This window comes from Tribolium castaneum, chromosome 2 (assembly GCF_031307605.1).
Source record: "Tribolium castaneum strain GA2 chromosome 2, icTriCast1.1, whole genome shotgun sequence".
NCBI lineage: Eukaryota > Metazoa > Arthropoda > Insecta > Coleoptera > Tenebrionidae > Tribolium > Tribolium castaneum.
The window spans coordinates 20825669-20849109 of NC_087395.1; the positions used below are offsets into that span (position 1 = coordinate 20825669).

The 23441-nt window shown below is 30.5% G+C and overlaps 1 protein-coding gene across 2 annotated transcripts in view; it reads right to left on the reverse strand.

Moving 5' to 3' along the window:
• LOC655640 (uncharacterized) overlaps positions 1-23441 on the reverse strand; it is a 145874-nt gene that overhangs the window by 73962 nt on the left and 48471 nt on the right. The window contains exon 2 of one of the 2 annotated variants that reach the window (XM_015983760.2): positions 17314-17397. The exons of the other annotated variant lie outside the window; for it this stretch is intronic. The gene's annotated coding sequence lies outside the window, so the exon portion shown is untranslated. The remainder of the gene's footprint in view (positions 1-17313; positions 17398-23441) is intronic. 2 annotated transcript variants of the gene reach the window in all.

The window sequence follows — 23441 nt, forward strand, 5'->3', positions numbered from 1 at the left end:
CACCTGTGTGTGGGTAAGTGAATTGAATGTACTCGTCTAATAATTCGACTGGATAGAGACAAAGGGTGTGTTAGCCGACCAGAGGGGTGAATAGAACAAGAGGAGATCGAGTATCATGGATTAATTGAATGATCTTTTTCTGATGGGCCTTCCATTGTCCGTAACGATTATATTAGTGGGCGAATGGTCTCGTTCAATTTATGTTAATGGTGAATGCCTTGAGGCAGGTCTTACAATTGTCCTCAATTGTTAATAATAGAGAGAGGGTGTTGTTATCCTATTACAAATTCATTTTACAACGCGTATACGGTAGGTCCCGTCAAAGTCCGTCATTAAAAAGCTAGTTTACATCCTGATTATCATCGGTGCGAGATCAATAACATTGCACTTTGTTCTTGTTTGCCAAAAGCACACACACACACTTTGTGGTGGTGGTGTTTTTTATTTCTATGATGGATGTTCCCCAACATTGCATGTTAGCCATTGAGCAGTGTTAAAAAGGTGGAGGTGAATATGAAATAAGACGTGGAAATATGAAGGTTTGGGGTTTGCACAATGCGAAGAAAAAGGAAATGAAAAAAACCGAAAATTCTTTATCGGAGGCATGTGGTGAGGTGTTGAATGCTGGCGGGGGGCGGTGTAATTGAAACTTTCGGTGGCAGATCGGAATATGTCGTCGATTCGGCCAGGACCGAACTGGGTCTGATCAAGCCTCAAAGGGCCGCCACGATCTACAATAAATTATGATGTTTATAGGTACCACACTACAGGACTGAAAATACACAAAATCAATAATAAATATAATACAGTAATGATTTATAGAAGCAAATGAATGCTAAGATGTGACGAACCATTTCACTAAAATCATATTTTAAATATTCGTCGAAAATGAAAAAACATTTTTTGGTTAAAACCTTTTTATTTCATTTAAAAATACACATCCCGATTTATTTCCAGACATTTATAAGCAGTACAGTACACTAAAATTTTATATGGTAGTAACTGAATCTAAACCTAGATTTTACTTACACGAAATAATAAATGGCCAAATTTATGACTCCGCGTTGTTAAATAAATCAATACGCTTAACAAAACATTCAAGAATCTAAAAATATATAAACTAAAAAATGTTAAGATGTTTAAAGAGTTAAAACATTTTTTTTTTGAACTAGCAAGAAACTATGTAGTACTCTCTTTGTCAGAAGCACTAAAGTGAAACAAATTTAAATAGTATTATTTTTATTCAGATGCAATTTATTGTCACAACCAATTTTTAATACACGGAAAAAACTGTTTATTAAAATTTGTCTAGTACGTTTTTTCCAATAAAAATAATGATTTATTTTAATTAGCAATAATATATATTTTTTTAATAAGATTAATAAATTTTTGATACAAATTAAATACTTCTGTAATAATTTATATTGTTTAAAAAAGTTATAAAATACGCGCTAATACCTAGACGCCAGATTTTGTTAATGGTTAACTTAAGGTATATTAAAATGGTATATTAAACAGAATATTTTTAACAGATTATTTTATTACCATTTAATAAACTTTGCGACTATCCTTATTTTTATTGAAAACTGTAATAATGTGTATTATATTTTTTATAAAGTGTAATGGATTTGTTCTTTGTATAGGCTTGAAAGAAGAAATGTTTTTGACATTTAGGTGACACTGTCAGAGTTTATCAAAATTTCTTAGAGCTTTCGCGAAGTTCAAGACAAAATGTAGAACATAAATTAGTCGAGAAAATAGTTAATTTTTGATTTTGTCAAAGATGTGTGAAAAATGTTTAAATATCTGTCAAGTTTTTAGAGATTAAGAGGGTTCAGTGATAAGAGGATTGTATGATGAGAGGCGATTACCACGCTTATTTCTCATCACAGAAAATTTTGAAAAAAACATTGGTAAAGAACGAACGATATTTTGAATTTCCGATAAAATATAAAACAGGTAAAATAAGTTGCCAATGCTTATAAGAAATTTGGAAAGCAATGGCCCCAGTATAAATCCTTGGGATACAATTACATCTGTACAGACAGCGTCAAAGCCAAAGAAAAGGAAGAATAAGAAAAGTTCGAAAAATAAAGTTCTAATACAGTTTGATTTCAAAAGCAAGTTTAAGCACTGCGTCAAACCTATTTTTCCTAATGCCAAAGTGATATGTAGGTAAATAAACTACTGTATTCGTGATTTGAGTCACTAATATCTTATTTACACAAATATTTTGATATGATTGGCAGCAATAAAGGTGGTCTTTAATAATAATTAGAGTTACATATAAATATTTTTTAGAAAACTGGGAAATAGTTTAGTTTTCATTAATGCATTTTTGGAGAGATTTACGAGAAAAGCGTTTAACTGATTTGATAACATCAAGGTTCAACTCATAAATGTGTGTACTTTTAGAATTAGATAATATGCACTTTTGTATGTGTTTAGAACCCTAAAGAATCCTTAAAAGTGCAAGAAAACGTGATTTGGTTCAGTTATAAAATATTTGATTTCTCCGATTTTTGTCAAGAATGTGGTCGATATTTACCCAAAGCGTTTATCCGGTTATGACTTTAGAATTATTAGCGTTAGACATAATGAGCTTACTTATTTATACTCGTAACTGGAAATCTTTTGTAAGTATTTATCTGTCGTTTAAAAAAGGATCATTGTCCTGCGACTAACAATAAAAATAGACTTGAAAACTATCAAGATTTGCCGATTTTCTCGACGCCAATTGAGTCCCCGGATCATTTTATATGGGAGTGTGTCAACATAATTGTTTTTTAATAATTAAGAGAATAAAAAATCAAAAATTATCCCTCCTTTCTATCCAAAGTTGCCGATCTTAAAAGTGCCTGACTTTTAAAAGTGATCGGCGTTTACAAACTAAAAAAAGGTTCAATTGTATATATGTATATATCATGTCAATTCATAGTAGAATTTTGCAACAGCGCAGTTGAATTTTTTGGAGTAAAATTGAGCACAAATTGAAGGTTTCTGGTGGGTTTTCTTAGCTCAAAACGTGTCGCTGGGATTTAATTTAACACAGAATTCTTTTCTTTTACAGAAACTCTTAATTTGTGCTTTATTTTTCACCCCGAAAAATTTAATGGGCTGTTGCAATTCTACTATATACTGAAATGGGATATAGGTATTTTTGCAATTTTTTTGTTTTAGAAAACTGTAAGATTTAGAATAAAAACTAAACAAACTTCGAAATGCGCTGTAAATTATTTATTTAACTCAAAACAGTTTTTCTGTGTCCTCTGTTGTAAATATAAAACTTAAAGATTTTTAATTTTTTTTTATTTTGACAAAAAAATGTTAATTTGCGTTACAAAAAACTGTTATTTTGTTTCTGATTAGTTTGTTATGCTTATTTTTTATTTTATATTATTGAAAAAAAAATTATCAATAGAGCGGTTGGTTATTTTTAACATTTTTTTTGCTTTTTTGCTAATATGAGAATCCTTTTTCTAAACAGACAAATTTCACATATTCGACAAAATCAGACTTCTAAACTAAAATACAAATTCGAATCGTTACTGCGTTTTTTTGACAAAAATAGTTATTGGTTTATTTGTAAACAAATGTGTGCCGCTCTGCCGTGGAATTCACAAATTATCAATTAATTTCTTTGAAAAATTTCGTCAAAATGCAACTTAATTTTTATACTGTGTCAGAAAACACTTTTATTGTCGAAGCCTATTTCCGTATTAGAGACTTAATAAATGGAGAACGGTAATATTCTGTGTCTAAATGCCTGTCATTAATTCTATAAAGCGGCATTTCTGCTTTTACATGGGAAATTCACAGACGGCTAGATGAGAATCATTTAAAAACACATTGTACAACCTCCATCGAAAAAGATGGCACACATATCTTTTTTTTAATGAAAAACACGTTAGTTTTATTCATTAACCATTATGTACTTTTATTAATCAAAATAATAACATAAAATTATTATAATTATTAACTGCTAAGCTATACATTTAACTCGGACAAAAATAATTTCTAAACTACACCAAAAACTAGATTCAAAAGCCATTTTTTCCTATGAGCCACTTCTTTTTCGAGGCAGTCCGGCCCTGGATTGGGCCGGATTATGATCATTTCCCAGTGTGCACATTCGTCGATCGTCAATCTAGCAATCCAGGTATTAGGGGAAGATAGAGAACGAAATAAATAGTGGTTTTGAGATGAGAAAGCATCACACTCGTCTAAATTTCTGTTTCCGTTTTTTCAGGTTGTTTCGCAATTTCTCTCGGCTGGCGTATCTCGTTCATCCCGATAAATAAGGAATGACTTTTGCAAGGGCGGCAGCACTGCTACAAGGGTGCCAACCCCATCAATAATAATGACTGGAAGTTCCCTCTAAATACACACTTCACTTAACTCTCCAAGCGAAATATTAATGCAACTAAATTGAAAATCAATATGGCGCAACTTACAAACTAAAAGTCATCGTCTGAATTTTTTTGATTGTTTGCCTTTCAGATGTCGAAAGATGGCTCGGTATTGACTTAGGGCTTCTGCACGTAATTTACTTAACGTATTCAAACGCCGCATAATGTTTATCTTAAGTCGTACGAATGCCTCCAAGACGTTACTTTCATTTCCGACTAACAGCTTTTCTGCGCCAGGGTAAATACCAATAAATTAGGGCCAAATTTACATTTATATAAAAGTATAATTTTGGCAGGTAATTTTACTTATCTCCTCATCATGTAATTGGAAGCCGCGTGCACGGGGCTTAAAAGCTTCCACCCAATACTCATTTAAAAGCGACAGTTAACGCAATTAATTTGTTGTACTTGAGCTTGCAGCCTCACAATGTTAATTAAACTCACACGTTGCTACTAATAAATTGCGCTCTCGATTAAATTACACCACCTCTCTTTCTTGCCGCCTTTTTCCATACAATCAAATTCAAACGCAAATAAAGCAATTAAACGGCGCCTCTAATTACTCAGCGAAAAGAAAATAACATCTGCAATATGCGCATCAAACGCAAAAACTCAAGTGTGCCTGTCTGTGCTCACTCCGGAGCAAAAATGCTCAAATATGTAACGGGGACGTTGTTTTGCATTTTAAATTGAAAGAAGCATTGGTTATCTGCAAATTGCCTGACAATTTACAAACAAAGAAATGCCATTAACGTGGAAGAAGGAGAACAATAATAAGAATACTTTATAAATTATAAGTGTCAGAGAAGCAGTGGGGCTTTTATTATTTATAACTGCACAGTAATCATTAGGTATTTTTGAAAATAAATCCATTTTTATAAAGCAGCGAGTCGAAGAAGGAGGGCGGTGGTCTGTAATTTGATTTTAATTCAGTCTCTTTATGCTGGCGCTATTATTTATCAAAAACTCCGCAGGATGCCGGATCGCGGATCGGAGACGCTCAAATCGAAGAATAAATTAAAATTTTACTTCGCCGAGCCGACAAAAGCACGAAACTGTTCAGAGGTCAGCGAACATTTTACATAAATTTAAAAATAACACTCAAAGCTGCTGCTTTTTAAATGATTGTCGGTATTTGTTTAAGCTTTTAGCAATTTTGCATTTAAATCGAAATAGTATAATGGTAAACAATTGCACGATTGATTTGTGCAATGAATGTGAAACAATGTAACGTTATCTAGGATTTTGAAAAAAAACTATACTGCGAAGATTTAATTATTGTTTTTTACAACTAAGAAAGAAGTGTTTATGCAAGTGCATGTAACACAGTTCCCTCTAATGCTTTAGAATTAAAAAGAATTTAAAAGAAGAATTTAAAATTACTTATCAAATCTTCAAATTTAGAAAACTCTGGAAATCTAAAAATTATTTGTTTTACAGTTGTTGTATCCTTTTCAAGTTGTCCGCCATAATAACTAATACACGATGATTCAAAAGTGTCGTATAATCTCTCTGGAGGTGACAAAAGACATCAAAATGAATAAAAGTTCCTATGACAAAAAACTGTTTCAGCCTTTTATATAAGTATTCAAATTTAAAATTTTAAATTAAGTTTTTGGAGCTTCAGATAATATTTTTTTGACTTTAGTTATGGGAAAAAAATAAAAAAAGTTATTAAATATTAGAAAAACTTAAAAATATATTAATTCCGACATCATAGGAAACAAAGGAGCAACAATCGATACTGTTGCTAAAGAAAACAAATTAAAAAATATATACCGGGTACTCAAAAACCGGCGCATCAACTCAATGGTGTGTGGTAGAGAACTGCTTCCATTTAAAGATAAAAATAGTAAAAAAATCTTTGTATTAAAGTTATTGGTAGATAACAAATTTTAAATGAATAATTATGTGATAACGTTGTCTAAAAGCCGCGATCGCAATAGAATTTGATCGTTAATAAGAATAAATTATTTTTGAAACGGTTTCCTAGGAAATAATTCCCAGTGTTGGCAGATTTGCAACTTGTGATTTTTTTGCTGAATTTAATTTCTTTTAATTCAAAAAACTGCTAAAATTTGATAGTAAATTTAAAAATAATTATGTGTAAAACATAAAAACATCTGAACGTCTTTTATCACCACTCAAGAGTTTGTCCGACACCTTGTATAATTAGCATGAAATTACCCAAGATGTGTTCTGGCCTTTTACACACACAAGTTTTGTAATTTCCAGTACCTATATTATTTAATAGTTGAAAGTTTTTCATATAAGCACAAGTGCTGATTAATGTATATAAAGTCACATACCTATTAAAGCAAAAATTCTACAAAAAGAAGTAAAAATTGAGGGGTAAATGAAACAGCAGCCGCAACAAATGTGAAATTGTAAAATTTAGGTGCATTCCCAGAAAGTGCTTGGCAAGTGTTAGCTACTGTTGTAGGACTGTTATTTTAAATATGCTGTGAAAATAGACAAATGGTGAATGTGGCGTTTGGAGAGGCCAACTAATCCGTAGCGCCACCAAAAAGCAATTTTAAAATTTTATTGGCTTTTGAAAGTGCTCGATAAATGGTGCAAGATGCGATGTACTGTTAAAAATGTCGTAAAATAAAATAGAAAGCGACTAACGGTCAATTGAAAGTCTTTTATTTATTAGTGAGTTAATTTTTCAATAAAATAAATGATTATTTGTAATTTAGTTCTGTCGTGAACGGTCGTGAAGCTGTAGACAAAGTTTGTTTACATTCGTGTGTGGTAACTTATATGTTTTTGCAAGACGAAATTAATTTGTTAATAACTCAACGCTGTAAATTTGTTAACACACAAAATTTGTATCTAACGTTTTGGCTAACGATTTTTATAAAAAAATCAAATAATTACTAATAATACGAGTGCGAAAACACAAGCTTAAAAATTGGACTCAATTTACTCAAAAGCGCTCAAACGGGTCAATTTTTTATTCATGTATACTTTGCGTTAGCTTTACTTCCACCCCCAAAAGAGGCTAGCTAGTAGGTAAATGATTTTCTTCTTAACAGGAGCACAGGTGGCGTGTATTCATAGTTACTTTAATTACAAAAAATGCCAAACAATAAACTCCTTTAACTTTCCTTTGTATAGTCGATATTTTTTTATAATCAACTGTCTGAGAGCCGTCAGGTTGGCATTATCATAAATAGTAATTTTTTAAAGTTGGAGTAATGTAAAAGTGGTTGGACATGAACTTTTAGGGTGATACAGTCTGGTCTTTATCAGAATTTTGACAATGACAGTTGATTATTTAAAAAAATGAACTATATTTAAATGTTCGTATTATACAGGCTGGTTCAAAAAGATGTTGCCAAACGTTAGGGTTTTATAGCGGTCATCAAGACAGACATTTTTTGCTTATTAACCCCTATCCGCAAATGAGCCGTTTTGCCTCTGGAACCATTTGTTATTTGCTGATCTTGCGGCACGAAAGGACATGCGGCCATCACTGTCTAAGAGTTACTTTTGTGTGGCTACATGGGGTCATAGATTAGAAACTTGATGTACCCCAGAGAAAAAAAATCCTCTCCTCTTGACCTCTTAGGAAATTTTTGATTAACGAAAATGTACTTCGACAAGGATGTCGGCGATTTTGAAAATGCTTAGCACAAGGACCATCGGCTGCTCTAACGTTGTTTTTTGCTTCGTTATAAGTAGAGGCATGTTTACATTCTCTTTAAATGTAAATAGCTTCTGAGGCAAAACGGCTCATTTGCGACTAAAGATTTATAAGCAAAAAATGTCTGTCTTAATGACAGCTATAAGACCCTAACGTTTGGCAACATCTTTTTAAACCACGCTGTAGATTAATTCGATCAAAAGTAATAGTTTGAGTTTTAGGTCCAAAAAAACAAAATTTGTTGAATTTTTTTTAACATGGCAAACGATTGCAGTTCAGAGATTAAGTAATTTGTGCAAGTTTTTAAAATTTCTTCTTTCTTTTTTATACTCGTAGGCAATAATTATTTTGTAATAAATTTGCATCTATGTACAACAGACTACTAGTACAGAATGGCTTATCCTCCATTGATACGAAGGTAGTTTTAACCAGGTTTCGATATGATTTTCAATAAAATCTATTGCTTGCTTTATACACCTCCTCTAACGATGTTCCAGTTTTATCAGCTCCACAAAAAAATTAATTTTGGAGAACATGTAAAATAGATGTTTAATTAATAGATCATTTAGTTCTACTAAATGAAAATCTCTGGCAACCAAAGTAATTTTTGCGTTTTAAAGATAATATGCACACCTGGGCAAATATTCTGAGAAATAGACGGAAAGAAGCAATTCCTATTACAGTTCTGGTAAGACAATTTCCATTGCCAAGTTTTTTCATTCTGAGACAAATCAATTCAATACAAAGATATCATATCATATCGTTCTCTCTTTCTTTTTTTTGCTTTTTGTAATTAATCAGTCAAAATTATTGCGTGACCATAACTTTTTTTTTCTTTCTTCGGAACACATTCATTAGAAAAAATCCTTTTTAGGCTAAACTCAAAGTCTGAAAGAATGAGGTCAAAATATATTGTAAACTCATTTAGATTGCGTTTGTATGTTTTCAAAAATTGTTACTATAAATTGTAACTTTAATACGACTACTACTTCTATCGGGCGCACCAACTCAATGGTGTGTTGTAGAGAATTACTTACATAGTATAAAGGTAAAAAAAGTAAAAACAATCTTTATATTAAAGTTATTGATAAATAACGAAATTTAAATAAATAATGTGGCAACGCTGTCTAACAGTCGTGATCTCAATAGAATTTGATCAATAATAAAAATAAATTATTTCTGAAATAGTTTCCAAGAAAATAATTCCCAATGTTAAAAAAACTATATGTACTATGCACAAGAAGCTTTTTGTGTACCTTAAACACCTTCTATCTTTTGTAGAAATTTGTAGTTTTCTCAGTTATTTCCAATTTTTATTGTGTTTGTGTAACATTTTCAGAAAATAGCGCGTGTCTCTTTGAACTAATGAAAGAATAAAGAACACAATATCCAACTCTTTTAAAACCTAGGAAGAAATTTAAGCTTTACAAATTGGTAGCTTAAAAAAATAGTTTAGAAATAAATAATGAAACTTTAAATCGCCCTTCTATGTAGGTAATTTTATCCAAATCTCTTCGAAATGCAGTTAGAAAAGAGTTTTAATATTTTGTAGATAAGATTTTAATACAAAAGAGTATTTGATAATAGTTATTTGCAAAAAGAGAAAATACATAAAACCCAAGTTTAATTTATGCCGCTTCTTGTGAGGTTTGTTGGAGTTGCGATTATTGTCAAAAGAATCATCAAGTATCTAGTTAGTGTTCTAACAGTTCTTGCGATGATCCTGAAGTTTACTATCTAATAAAAGTTGCATAACTAGCGTTGAAAACATTATTATTCTTTACTTCCATCCGGCAAAAGTTCGCAAACTTTCATACTGGTTAGTTTTCATCGCTTACTATTGCTTATTCGCAATGAGAAGCAACCTAAAAAGTCGCTCTTTGCCAAAAATATTCATTTATACAAAGTTGCTTTCGTGCATCCACTAGAGTTCATGAAAGGGATTCTGAAAGATGGTACATTTGAGGTGTATTGAAAAGAATTAAAAGATGGAAAATCCCGAAGCGTATTTTGTGTGAAATTCCTGCTTCAAATTTAGGTCAGGGGTCTTCGTACAAAGTTAATATCTCTTTTAATCTGGCATAAATGCCATTGATAATAATGGACAAAACAACCCATTCAGATGATAACCCTATTTAGATTAATAATCGGGCGACAATGAGCCCTCATTATTGTTGCTGGGAAGCTTTTTTACGACGAGATAAAATTCTAACTTAATAAAAAATACATATTTATATCAATAAACAGTGTTGTTCTTTGTTGAGTTTTGCTTTTACGGTCGGGTTATAAAACGAGATTTTTTTATTATTACGATCGAAGCTATTAGGTAGTGAAAAAGTTTTAATGGGCACATTACGAGAAAAGTAATTATTCGGAAGTTGTGCGACAGTCTCCCAAGTGCGATTTTTCTGTCGAAAGTACAACGGGCTCACAAATTTGCATTTTTATTCGTAATAAAGTGAACAGTACTTAATTCATTAAGTATATGCTTTAAAAACATACTACAGCCGAAAATTTGAAAGATTAAAAATTGATAGAACAAAGTCTTAATTGTGGAATACCGTAATATTTTGATCGCTTTCAGAGCTTTTATAAGTCTTAAAATCACAAGCTGTAAACTAAACACATTTCATTTGGCATGTTTTAAGCAGTTTTTTACAGCACTAGTGTTGTTAATAATACAGACTGATCCAGAAATACTAGTCTGTTGGCAACAATGAATTTAAATTTTAAAGAATATCAATAGAGTTCAACAATTCAACACTTTTGTGTGGTTCTACGTCAAATAAACGTCAAAGAAAACCGAATCCGGTTATAGTGTTACAAATTAGGATCAAACATAATATTTTCAAATGTGTTATTTGCCAACAGATTCAGTTTTTCTGGATAAGATTGTATTTTGATGCAATGCGTTGCGAAGGTAACATTATTGGAGAAAACAAAATACTAAAAACCTTGTAAAAACATTGTTTTAATTTTTTTAGACTTTATTGTGTATCGAACAATAGTATCGAATAATAGTAATAATAGTATAATAGTATTGAGTAGAGTGGGTTCCGTTTTCATATTTCACAATAGAACTTGCTAATTAAGGGTATACAATAATTATTGAAATAAATATTATTGTAAGGTCACTAAAATTATGTGTGTCTCTAACATTTTATTATGAAACTTTTATATGCAATTTTTATGCTCTATCGAATGGTGTTGTTGCCTAGATTCCATTAAATTAGTTACTAACCAAAATGAATATCTTATAATGTCACGGAAATTATTTGTATATGCAAAATTTCAACACTGTCCCAAAAAACGCCCAAGTATTAGCCCATAAGTCTATTGTCATAGCTTTCTAATATTTTTGAAGTCAAATAATCTGTTGACACAGATGTATCAACTGGTGATATCATTTATTAGCGATTTTTCCAACAAGAGTTGTCGTTTCTGTTAACTAAGGTCAAAAAGCACCAAAAACTTAACTTTTAAGAGCTTTATTTCGTAAAAAAAACAAACTTACCCTTACTGAGAAAAATACTTATGCTGCAGTAATAACTAAATATTCAATAATTTGCTAGAGCATTTACGCATACCCTGTAATTTGAATTTAGTACTACAGTAATGTTTGAATAATTCGAAAAGAAAGTTTGCAGAGCCCGTTCAGATTACGGAATGCATAATAAATGATACAATGTGTTCAAAAATGATTGTTCATCAAGTTGACTATGGAATTCAAACTCAATGTGCCGCTCCGTCCAAATGACTATTGTAGTTTCTTTGTCAAATATTGGAATTAGCTTTTTATTAACTGTTTTGCATTTTTCCGCAAAGTTGTTTTAAGAGTAGGGTTTGTCTTGATTTGTGTTTTATATTTCCGTGATTTGTATTGTGTATTCTTTCATTTTTGGATTCGAAGCCTTTTTGCATTATTTTGACGGATCTGTCAGTTTGACGGCATTTATAATATAAATTAAGCGGCACATAACGTTCAAATTTCATAGGAGACTTGATGAACGACCATTTTTAAACACATTGTATTTATATCATATAATATATCATATAATAACATCATATAATAACCGTACAAGACCAATTAACTATGCAAACACCATACATGATGTCCGAGCAATTTGAAAAAATCCATTGTTGCTCTTTAATCATTAATCAGTTTATTACGAAAGCCATACATACTAACCCCCTGACTTACTTAAAATTATTTTCAAACATTAATTAGAACACTCTATATTTTTTACATTTTTGGATGTAGCTTTTATGATTGTCGGATTACGGAATTCAAACGTTTGGATTATGGAAACCATTTTATATAATTGGGGCGTTCGGATTAGAGGTGGCTTGAATCACACAAACATTACTGTATTAAATAAAAAATTGACAATGTGTGGCAGTCTGAAGGAAACAATCAGGTTCTGTGTATAATTTTTAGAATTATTGTTGTTTTATGTTGTTTTTACTGTATACTGATCTTTTCCTATGAATTTGCTTTTTCTTTGCAATAAATAAATAAACATTAATTAAATTAAAAATAAAGAATGTCTTCGTTTTATTATTACAAATCTAACCACCTTGTGGATTTTTTTTGCTTTGTCGAATGGCGTTGGGTTAATTTTCGTCTTTAATTACAAACTATGATATTGTTAATTATTTTTTAAAGCAATTGCTAATTATCTTTAAATAATTTTTATTTAAACTCAATAATATACAGTCTGTAACAAAAAGATGGGGACAAAAAGGAACCACAGATTCTCCAAGTCGGAATAAAACGATTCAACCCAACTTATCTCTATATCACCTTGCACCGTTTAGAAGTTAGAGAGCGCCAAAGTTCAAAAATTATTTTTTTATTAGTAACTTCTAAATGAAATAATCGGTTTTGATGAAATTTGCTATAAATAATTTGTCATGAAAACCACTTGTTTTGGTGCTATTTCTTTTGATTTTATATTATTGTAAAGTACTTAATTGTTGAACACATTTTAGAACATATTTTTGTTATACGTTATCAGAATAGAGTAATAATTTTTTTATTTGAAAGACCTTTTATTTCTGAACATTCTCTGTATCTTATAAAATTTTTGTATTGGGCCTGGTTTTGAAATAAAAAAATAATTTACGTAAAGTTAAGTTAAGTGTCAACATTTCGGAGGTTCGTCAAGTATTATTATTCAATTTAATTATTTAATTATTACTTTACTCACTATTATTGTAAGTGATAATTTTTCCATAACGAAAGTGTAGATTTTTATTAGTTGCGTTGGGTAGAAATAATTCGAATTTTAGAAATCTACAATTTTGCGAAAAAAAAATGCTTTTTTGGTTTAAATTAATAACTAGTTACATTATTGTTATTTAGCATACACGTACATAAATGACCTAAAGTCAAAATTTAAAAAAATAATTAAAAACCCAATAATATCAAATTGACAAAGATCTAAAATTTTCACACATCCTCTTAAATTATTTTTTTACTCCAAAACCGGGGCCCATACAAAAATTTTATAAGTTACAAAAATTGTTCAAAATGAACGGGTGTTTCAAATAAAAAAGTATTACACTACTCGTCTAACGTATAACATAAATGAGTCTTTAAAATGTGTTAAATTATTGTTGATTTGTGAGTACTTCACAAACAAGGAAAAACAAAAGCAACGGTATAAAAATTTGGTTCTGATGAAAAAATATTTTTACCAAAATTTCATTGAAATCGATTATTCCACTGAAAAGTTATTAAAGAAAATCTAAAATAATTTTTGAAATTTGAAGCCCTCCAACTTTTGAAGGGTTCATCTATAGTATAGAGGTAAATTGTGCTATATTTTGAACTGAGAAATTTCTGGTTCCCTGTCATTGTTACACCCTGTATATTCCTGCAGTGTCACGATCAGGTGTGTACGTAAAATTTCAGTTTGTTCTGTTAACAGTAATCGCATAATACTTATAAAGTAGTCAGACAACAAAACAAGTTATATGAAAGCTTTTAATAATGAATGTTTGCTAACCTTCACATGGTCTTAACCAAAGATAACCATTTGAAAATAAAATTTGCATTAGCAAGCCGAAACCTGCATAGATCCGAGGGGCATTAAAGAACGATTTTGTGGCTAATTTATAATCTAAATGGTACATCTCCCCTTTTATTCCCCAATATTCCCGAGACAAAATATGGTCGGAATTGCCCATAGATCATTTGTATCAGAGCCCATTAGAGATAAAACGACGTGTCGGAATGATTCGAATTTGGCGCGGTGGTGGTAATTTGGGGGAATCCCGGACCCGTTCAAAATGGCAAAGTTTGTGCTGTCGAGGAGCACTTTATTGTTCGCAAGATCCACTCATCTGAAAGCAAGTGACAATCTCTAATCCTTGTAGGGAGTGTTTTGTTTCGACTCTGCGTGACTCCTTCTAGGTGTCAGACTTTCGGTCGAATGGAGGGTCGGTTCAGCACACCTCCTCCGCCCCTCCGTCAGGGGAACGGTCGATAATACCGGGTTTTGGCTAGGGCTTCTCAAAAGGTCGGTTTATTGGCTCATTAAAATTATTAATATTGCGCTGCTGACGTTGCCGCCTTTGAATATATTTTGATTTTATTAGATTAGGTCCAGGCGTGCTGTCAAAAATCTCCGTGGAGTTAGGGTTTTAACGTCCGCGGTAATTAACTGATTATTTACATAGCATAATGGATGAATTACGGTAATTAACGCCAAGTGGAAAGTTGAACGTAATCCGATCAAAAAATTACGGTGCCGCCTTCCAGGCAATGCCGACGTTAAAGGATTAACCCCCGTCCTCTCTGCCTACTCGTTTAATCGGTCGTTTTGCTGCGCCGATCACCTCCGTTTCATAAACATCCCGCCGGGCCAAAGGGGACCCTCGCACATCCCTTCTCGACGACCCAATACCAATCATTTTCATAATTATTATTCCCGGCATTCCGAAACCTGACTTGAACCCACCTATGCTCGTTGTGTGCCAAGACTAACGTAATAGCCCCATCAGGCCCCAATCCTGGCCGATATAATTGGACCAATATCACACGTAACGTTAGCTTCCAAATTTTCAGAAAATGCACGAAAAAATGCTCCTTCTTATTAAAAAATGCTTTGTTAGTTTTAAAATTTTTTAAGTCGATTGTAGGTAATTTGTAACTGCTTTTGTAATTTATATGAAGTAAATAGGTTGAGCGCTAACTCCCCGGAAGCCCCCACATGTCATTATAAGTACATATTTGTAAGTTTGGAGAAATGTTAATAATAATTAATAATAATTAATAATAATTGTTAATAATAAATTAGACCTCGTGTAATTATTATTTGCTTTCACTAATAAAACCAAGTTTTTGTAGTTTACATTTTAACCTCCTGAAAGATACAGATTTCTAGCTTTGTCAGTATATTAATAAGTAATAATAATTTATAATTTACACTAGTTTACAAGGTTTTTTACCAATACTTGTAACCAATGTGTATCGGTAGAATAATCATAACCCTAAAAGTCTCATAATGTAGTCGAAAAAATTTTGAACATCAAGTTTTTTAATATTCATTAGAAAATATAAAAGTTTACAATTTTTGCAAAAACAAAAAATGGCACAGAGTGCTTCATCTTTTGAAATATCAGGGTCAGTCTATCTTAATGTAGACTAGTAGTAATCGACTAACATAATTTTATCCCAAAAACCTTATTAATACCTCTCTTCGTCTCTTCGTTAAACTTTAAATTTTGATGAAAACGTTCACCAGGTCCATCGCTTAAGCTTCCCAGATTTTGTTTAGATCATTTAAATACAACCATAGAAAAAGTTGTTTGGGCTTAATTTACCTTCATCTGATGATATTTTAAAATAAATAAAATGTTTATCAATTAAATCTTGATGGGAACGTTCATCATTTCAGGTTTTATTATGATAATTTTTTCACAAACAAAACAAATGTTGTTTTGAGCTTAATCTACATTCACTTCACGACATTTTAAAGCAAATAAGATTTTTAACAATTAGTTTATCACAGAAACAACGAATGACAAACTAAACAAAGTTTCATAAGTATTGGTGAATAAACTAGACGTGATAGACAAATGTGACATATATTTTAATGACCAGTGAGTAAACAAAAAACAAAATCAGTATTAATTTTCTATTGGCAAAAGAAAAAAAAATGTAAATTTGTGTTATTAACTGTAAGACTGTAGTTCTACTGTAGTGCGTAAAGGTATTACATACACGGTAAGTATGATGTATTTTGTTGAATTTTTAAGATGCAATGAATCACATTAATACCAGCTTTTGAAATGCTTAACTGTTAAAAAATTATAAAATTATTCTATGAATGCATTGTTCTGTGTATTGTCAAATTTGTCTTAATAGCTTTGTTAAAGATTTATTCAACTCTATTATTATTCGAGTATGAAGGACTCACAGTTGCCCGCGGTTTCACTACATATTTTGAAACGCATAAAAACAAAGGAAAACCTAGAAATAAAAAGTAGGAATACATAATTTCACTGTGAAACCGTTACCCAGTACAGACCCAAGTTACTTTTACTTTAATTCACTATATTTAACCCCCTTCTGAATGTAAATTTAAAAAATTCTAAAACACATATATTTTCATTTCCATTTTTTACCAAAAGCCCAATTATCAATTCTCATAGATATAGCTTCAAAAATACCCCCTTTGGGAATGGAATTTCTAGAAACCCAAAAATTTTCGTAATGATAACTTCAAGAATGAAGGATTTTTACGTTTAACCTCATTGGACGTAAAGCTTCCAACAAACCTAAACTAAACATGCTTTTTTTTATTTTACCAATTTTATTTTTCATGGTTATAACTGAAATGGTTAATGATAAGAGTTTTGTATTTACCCCCCTTGGGGATGGAACTTCCAGAAATCCAAAAAAACGCTTTTCTTCATTTTTAACAGAAAAACCAATTACCAATTTTCAAAATTATAACTTAAAAAAACACGTGTTCTTCATTTTTCATAATTTGATCCTCCTTGTTGGATTTTCTTGGCGTGTAAAATAAATAAAACAAAGTTTAAAAACCAAAAAGGTTTGGTGTGTCGGGTTTTTAAACTTTGTTTTATTCATATTTTGATAGAAAAACGCGAGAACACAGATCCAAAGTTCATTCAAAACATTTGGAAGTTAGAATAATAGCTTTAAAATTTATATTTACGCGTATATGTTTTAATTCTGAAAATAGTAAGATACAAGTAGATAATGAAAATGTTACAAACCGTGGATGTTACACCTCAAGTTTGACAGATTCCGAAAAGTGTTTTATTATTTCAAATGGACTCTGTAGACCATACGATCCATACCTGAAAAAAAATGGAAGTAAGTTTTACGGATTCCTATTAGGTACACAAAAATTGATACATCAGTATTAAGAGCAATAATATTATTTTCAATACAACAAACTGCCCTTGGTTTAGATTTCAATGATTGGATATACGTAAACTACATAATTAAAAGGCAAGAGAAAAATTAACAACACGGTCAATGTAATGGCGTTTAAATAAAGCTATTAATGAAAAAAAACGTGTAATTGTAGTTGCACTTTTATTAACTTCCTGTAACATCCTGTTCGTGGACATGACAACAATATTGCTTCTAAAAAGTCTGGTATAACCCTGTTTTTTTTTAATCTCTTTGGAGAAGAGATCTAAAAAATCACTTATTCAATTCAAAATAAAGTAGCGTATTAGAATAAAGTAAAATCTAAATTAAGGAGGCTAAATCTTTGAAAAAACATTGGGGATGGATGAAGCGGTATTTTTAATTGTTTTTATCTAAATGTTTAAAAGAAAAGACACAGAACTTTAAATAACAACGCGCCTACAGAAATAAAGCTTCTTCATACTCATTTTTTGAGCTAAATAATACAACCACTACATTAACTAGAAATTGGGAAACATCCAAAAAGTTTACACAAAAGCGATTTCCCGTTCAAAACTAATTTAACGAATCAAGTAATTTTCAACAAATTCAGACAAGCAAATACTTTTTTTTAGTATAAATGATTTGTTAATAACTTATTGCATCATTATTGAACAACAAGAAATACGGTCAAATAAACATTTGCTAGTAAATAAAATTTATTGAATAAATCAGACAATGAACTGTTTCAAATTAATGAGTAAAGAATTTCATCTTGCGTACAAAAACGACATCCCAGTTTATTTGTTCAAAAATATTCACATTTAAACTTTGTTAACGTTTGAATGGAATAAAATAAAATGAATGTTTTAATTAATAAGTAGCATATAATCATTGAATAAATTTTTTCAGTTTGTTAAAAATGGTGGAGGCGCCGGGATAAAAATTAATATTTAAAAAAATTAAAAATATCTATAGAGCTAAAGAAATAATAAAAACTTATAATTCACTAAATATGTATTTTATCTCACAAGTTAAACCGTAAATTATGGTCAATTAAATACCGAGAAGAATACTGAAGTCAGCAGAAATAATTAGGTTTGGATTGTTCCTAACTTTATCTGTGACAGTAGTTTCTGCAGATGAATCTTTTTCAAAACTAGAACAAGTCAAAAATTATTTACAAAATACAATGTCACAACAATTGTCTTGACTATTATTTGAATAGAAAATGAAGTTGCAAAGATTTCATATTTTGTATAAAATCAGATTATAGCTGACAAGCAAAACCGACAAAAAATTAAACATTTTTAATTTATTTTTATGCTATTATCGTCTACCATTTTTTGTTAAAACGAAATCGCGGAAAATTATTCCAAAATCGCTGCTTTGACATTTATCCTTTAATTATTTTTTTCAATTCGCTGGATTACCGTTGCAGGACCGGCGTTTGATGTGATTGCAACACATTTCGTACACTAAATTTAACAACTGAACAAACCCATTGATGCATACTCTGATCTAATTTAAATTTGTTGCTGCCGACAATACCACGTCCACTTCATTCGAAAATTATATTAGCAGTGGAAACTGAAAGTGCGGATATGGAATTATCCCTTATTCTCTGTGTCATCACAGTGATTTTTGCCTCAAAACTGGTATATTCCTTTATGTTTCCGGGGCTTCAGCATTGATCGCTCCTCATGTTTTATACATTTTTAGTTCACGTTTGAGATAACTTAAAGTGGCCAGTTTTAATATTTAATAATCTGCCGTTTCGACAGACGTCTTGGAAATTTTTGTATTGTTTCTTTTAACGAACTTTACCAGATTCTGGAACTGTCATTATATTCAGGAATAAATCGACTTTACGATTTAACATAAAACTTGCCGAGGAACTATACCAGTCTTGGAGAATATCACGACTTTTTGCTTTTATTTAATTTTGAATAAATATTAAATTCAAAAATCATAGTTAATAGTATTTTTTATCTACAATCACATTATAATTGGAGTTTTATCCTCACCAATAAAGCATATAAAGTGACCTATCACGGGCTGTCGCCCTCGTGATTAAACATTCTTGCGTAGATAAAACGCTTTCTAAAACACATACAATAAATAACTATAATTTTATACAACCATTATTTTGACTGTCCGTTAAGGTGTAAATTATAGACAAATAGAAAAAAGGAACCAGCAGAATATCAGTTCAATCCGGTTTAAAACAAATTGTACAGAGTGATCCTATAATTTCTTCTGTTATTATCTCTGAAAAAACCGGTTTTGTCACATTTTGACAAAACGTGTGTGTCTAACTTTGTCGCCTCTAGCCTTTTCTTCAGCACTTCAAGCAGTTTTTGACAATCTGCTAGGAAAAAACAGTTGAAATCCAGTTAAAAAACGAACAGCAACTCAGTTGCTCAAAAAATAAATGTTTTAGAAAACATTGCGAATGGTGCGCCTTCGTGTCAGTTTAAGAGATGGAGACAATTTAAAAACTTTTATTCAGGAAATCAGACTAAAACTGTAGAAAAGCAACAGCAAATGATCAAAGGTGATTTTTAAAAGTGTAACAGAATATCAAATTTTTAGAACTTATGACTTTTTCAAATATGGAAAATACAGAAGAAAAACAAAAAGAAATGTTACCTTATCGCGAATTTAAACTAATAACGTCACCTGGAAGGAAAAATTGAGGAATATTAACTGCTGTGTTTATTCAAGAGAACAAACGGAGAAAATCAATTATTATTATTAGGTACATTTCTCATTTTAATGATCGTTTTTCTTTACTTTTCTTTTTAATTGATAAAGATATCAAAAATTAGGTAAAGTTTGGAGACATTGTGTTGCATATATATACTTACTACGTTTTCACGAGAGATCTAATTCGTTTTAAAAACTGTTTTTAAAATAAAAATTTGTTTTATTACAATAAAAGTTGTTAGCCTAAACTCTGATAAGTCAAATGGTAATTTATTTCTTGATATACAGAGTGATTCTTTTAGGGTGTTCATTAAAAACTTTTTAACTTCTGATATAGCTAGAGTTTTAAAATTTTATATACGATCCAAGTCGACCATTCTGAGTTTAACTAAATTATTTTCAAAATGGCTGAACTTTGGGAGCTACGAGAAATTGGCGCCACCTTTAAAATTTTAAATAATAACCATACATTTTATTGCATTTTTGTATTCACCTTTTCAAACTGAGTAAACTTTACCAAGTTATTGGTACTTATCTGTTATAAATTTAGATATATGTATATGACATATACAGGGGTTTGTTTAGAATAATACATTCCTTGAACCCTTTGCGATAGGTGAATAATTCTTTATGCATTCGATAACCAAAAGTTTGAGGAGCCTTCTAGAATTTTCAAAGTTGTCAACTGTCAAAATTCAAGAACGGCTATAACTCAGTTTTTCCAAATAAAACGACCCATTTTCTTAACGGCAATCAAAAGAACATCGACATTTATGGTGACTTTTATCAACCCGTCCTCTACCTATCTCTTACTGATTTTACAAAATTGATTGTAGTTTAAAATTTTCATCAAGTAGGCCTTTCAAAATACTCTACAATATTGTCAAACTTTAACATTTTATTTAGTTTTTAGCTGGTTCATGAAGAATAAACAGTGAAACTATAATATTTAACTATAGTTTATTATAATTTAGTGAATTATGTAAAGTGACTCAGTCAGTCTGAAATCTAATTTTGAACTTATTCAATGAAAATGGTGGACAATTGAAACATTTCTTTTAGTTAATAACAGAACTTTATCATATTTTTCGGAAGTATACTCGATTAAAAATAAAAATAACGAACTAAAAACTTATTTTATTATTTCAAAAACTGTAAGAGATAGATGTAGAAAATGTTGATAAAAGTCTGTAAAAATCGATATTATTTTTGGCTGCCATTGAAAAAATAGGGTCATTCCATTTGAAAAAGTTGTGTTATAATAATTTTTTGATATCATTTTCAAAAAATCTTAGTAGCCTTAAAATTTGACAGTTGACAATTCTGAAGATTTTAGAAGACCCTCCGAATCTTTGGTTATCAAATGCAAAAAGAATTATTCATGTATTCTAAAGAGTTTAAAAGCTGAAATGTTTTAAATAAACCCCTGCAAATAAAGATTTGCCCAAAAAATTGATACACGTGAAAAGCTATGACAGATAAGTACTAACAACTAAGGTATATTTTAGTTCGTTTCAAACGGCACATTCAAAAATGCAATAAAAGTAGGTTGTTACTATTTCAAATTTCAAAGTTGGCGCCTCATGGCATCGCTTCTTTCAAAGTTCAGTCATTTTAAAAATAATAAAATAAAATAAGTAGCTATACTAGAAGTAAGAAAGTTTTTAATATAGGCCCTAAAAGAATCAGCCTCTATACTAATTAATTAATTAGTAATTAGTAGTAATTAATCACTAATTACATTAGTGATCCAACTATTACCTAATAACTTAAATGAATTTCATTCATCAAGACTTAACAAAATAAATACATAAATATTTTTTTAATTTGCTACACACCGCATATCAAAATAAATTAACAAAGCTCATGAAAAATGCTATCGATACGTGTGAACAAATACATGGTGTTCCATTAAAAAAATATGAATTGTTCAACTTTGTGTGTTTTGGCACACCTGTGTATAATTTGCGTGTCTCAAATAAAAGTCGACTATTTGCTAAAACTACAAAGTATTATAAGTTATTGTGTTGCAAAATTGTCGGAAAATATTCATGGGCAACTTCGTAGTAATTTTTCACAAGTTGGTTTTATAAAATTCATTTTTCCACTTGAAACCTAATTGTGCAAAAACAAATAAGGTGTTCCATTTAAAAAATATAAACTTTGGTTCATCACCCTATATACAACACCCTGTGAGTAATAAAAATATTTTCAGTTTATGAACTTTGACTAGATCTAACGGAAAATGAAAACGGCATGGCAATATTTCAAATAGCAAAAAAGCTATAGACCAATTACACACCCATGCGTTATCCTGTATGATCATTGACCAATGTTAAGAAACTTGTGACCTTACACTTCTTTAGCTTTATACAAAAAATGTATCAGTGATCACTATGATTTTTCTAGCTTCAATATAAACTTAATAACGAATTCATAGGTTCGATAAATGTCAGTCTTCAAAATATTAAAAAGCCACTAATCCAATTATATTTAATTTAATTTAGTGGCAATAGAAATTTTGTCTTTTTTAATGTTCACACCAAACAGAATTACATAATATTAATATCAATAAAATTAATCTTTTGAACTTTTCGTGTTTTAAAGTTTTAATTGTCACTTTTCAATAAATACAATTCCAAAAAAAAAAAAAACATGTGTGCGCTCAGTCCTCTAGTCAGGTGAGGCCAAGTGACAAATTTCACATGAATCACCTTGTAGTTTTGCTTGCGATTTGGTATTATAGATAATTAACTTGTTTGAAGTATAATAAAAATTGAGAACTTCTTTGGTCGTTCAAATGCTATTTAAAACACGCCATAATAATTTCCCGTAATGTTTCACTGTTAATAAATTATTATCGCTAATGGTGCTTTTTATGTTCATCGTTTTTTAACAGACCATAAATCAATATTCCGTCAATTTTGTATTTAAATCTTTCCATCATTCGAATCCTTTAGTCTGTTTAAACATATTTGCAAAATATAACTTGCAGTCGAATGATTAAGCTGTCTTCAATTTATGAGTCTGCAAAGTTATAACATAATTTATTTGGTGATAAATAGGCCCCTGACTTCCGGGGAAGTTGACTGGATTTATGGAAGTTTGTAGAATTATACAAAATGAAACCTTTTGACAAGTCGAGATTTTACAAAAAAGGCTCAATTTTAGAGTAACTAGGGGTAAAGTCCCGGAAAAGTATGGCCTACTATTGGCTTTTACCCCGAGTCGTGTCACACTCTAATAAATTTCACAAGGTAAATTTGAGGTCTAGAAA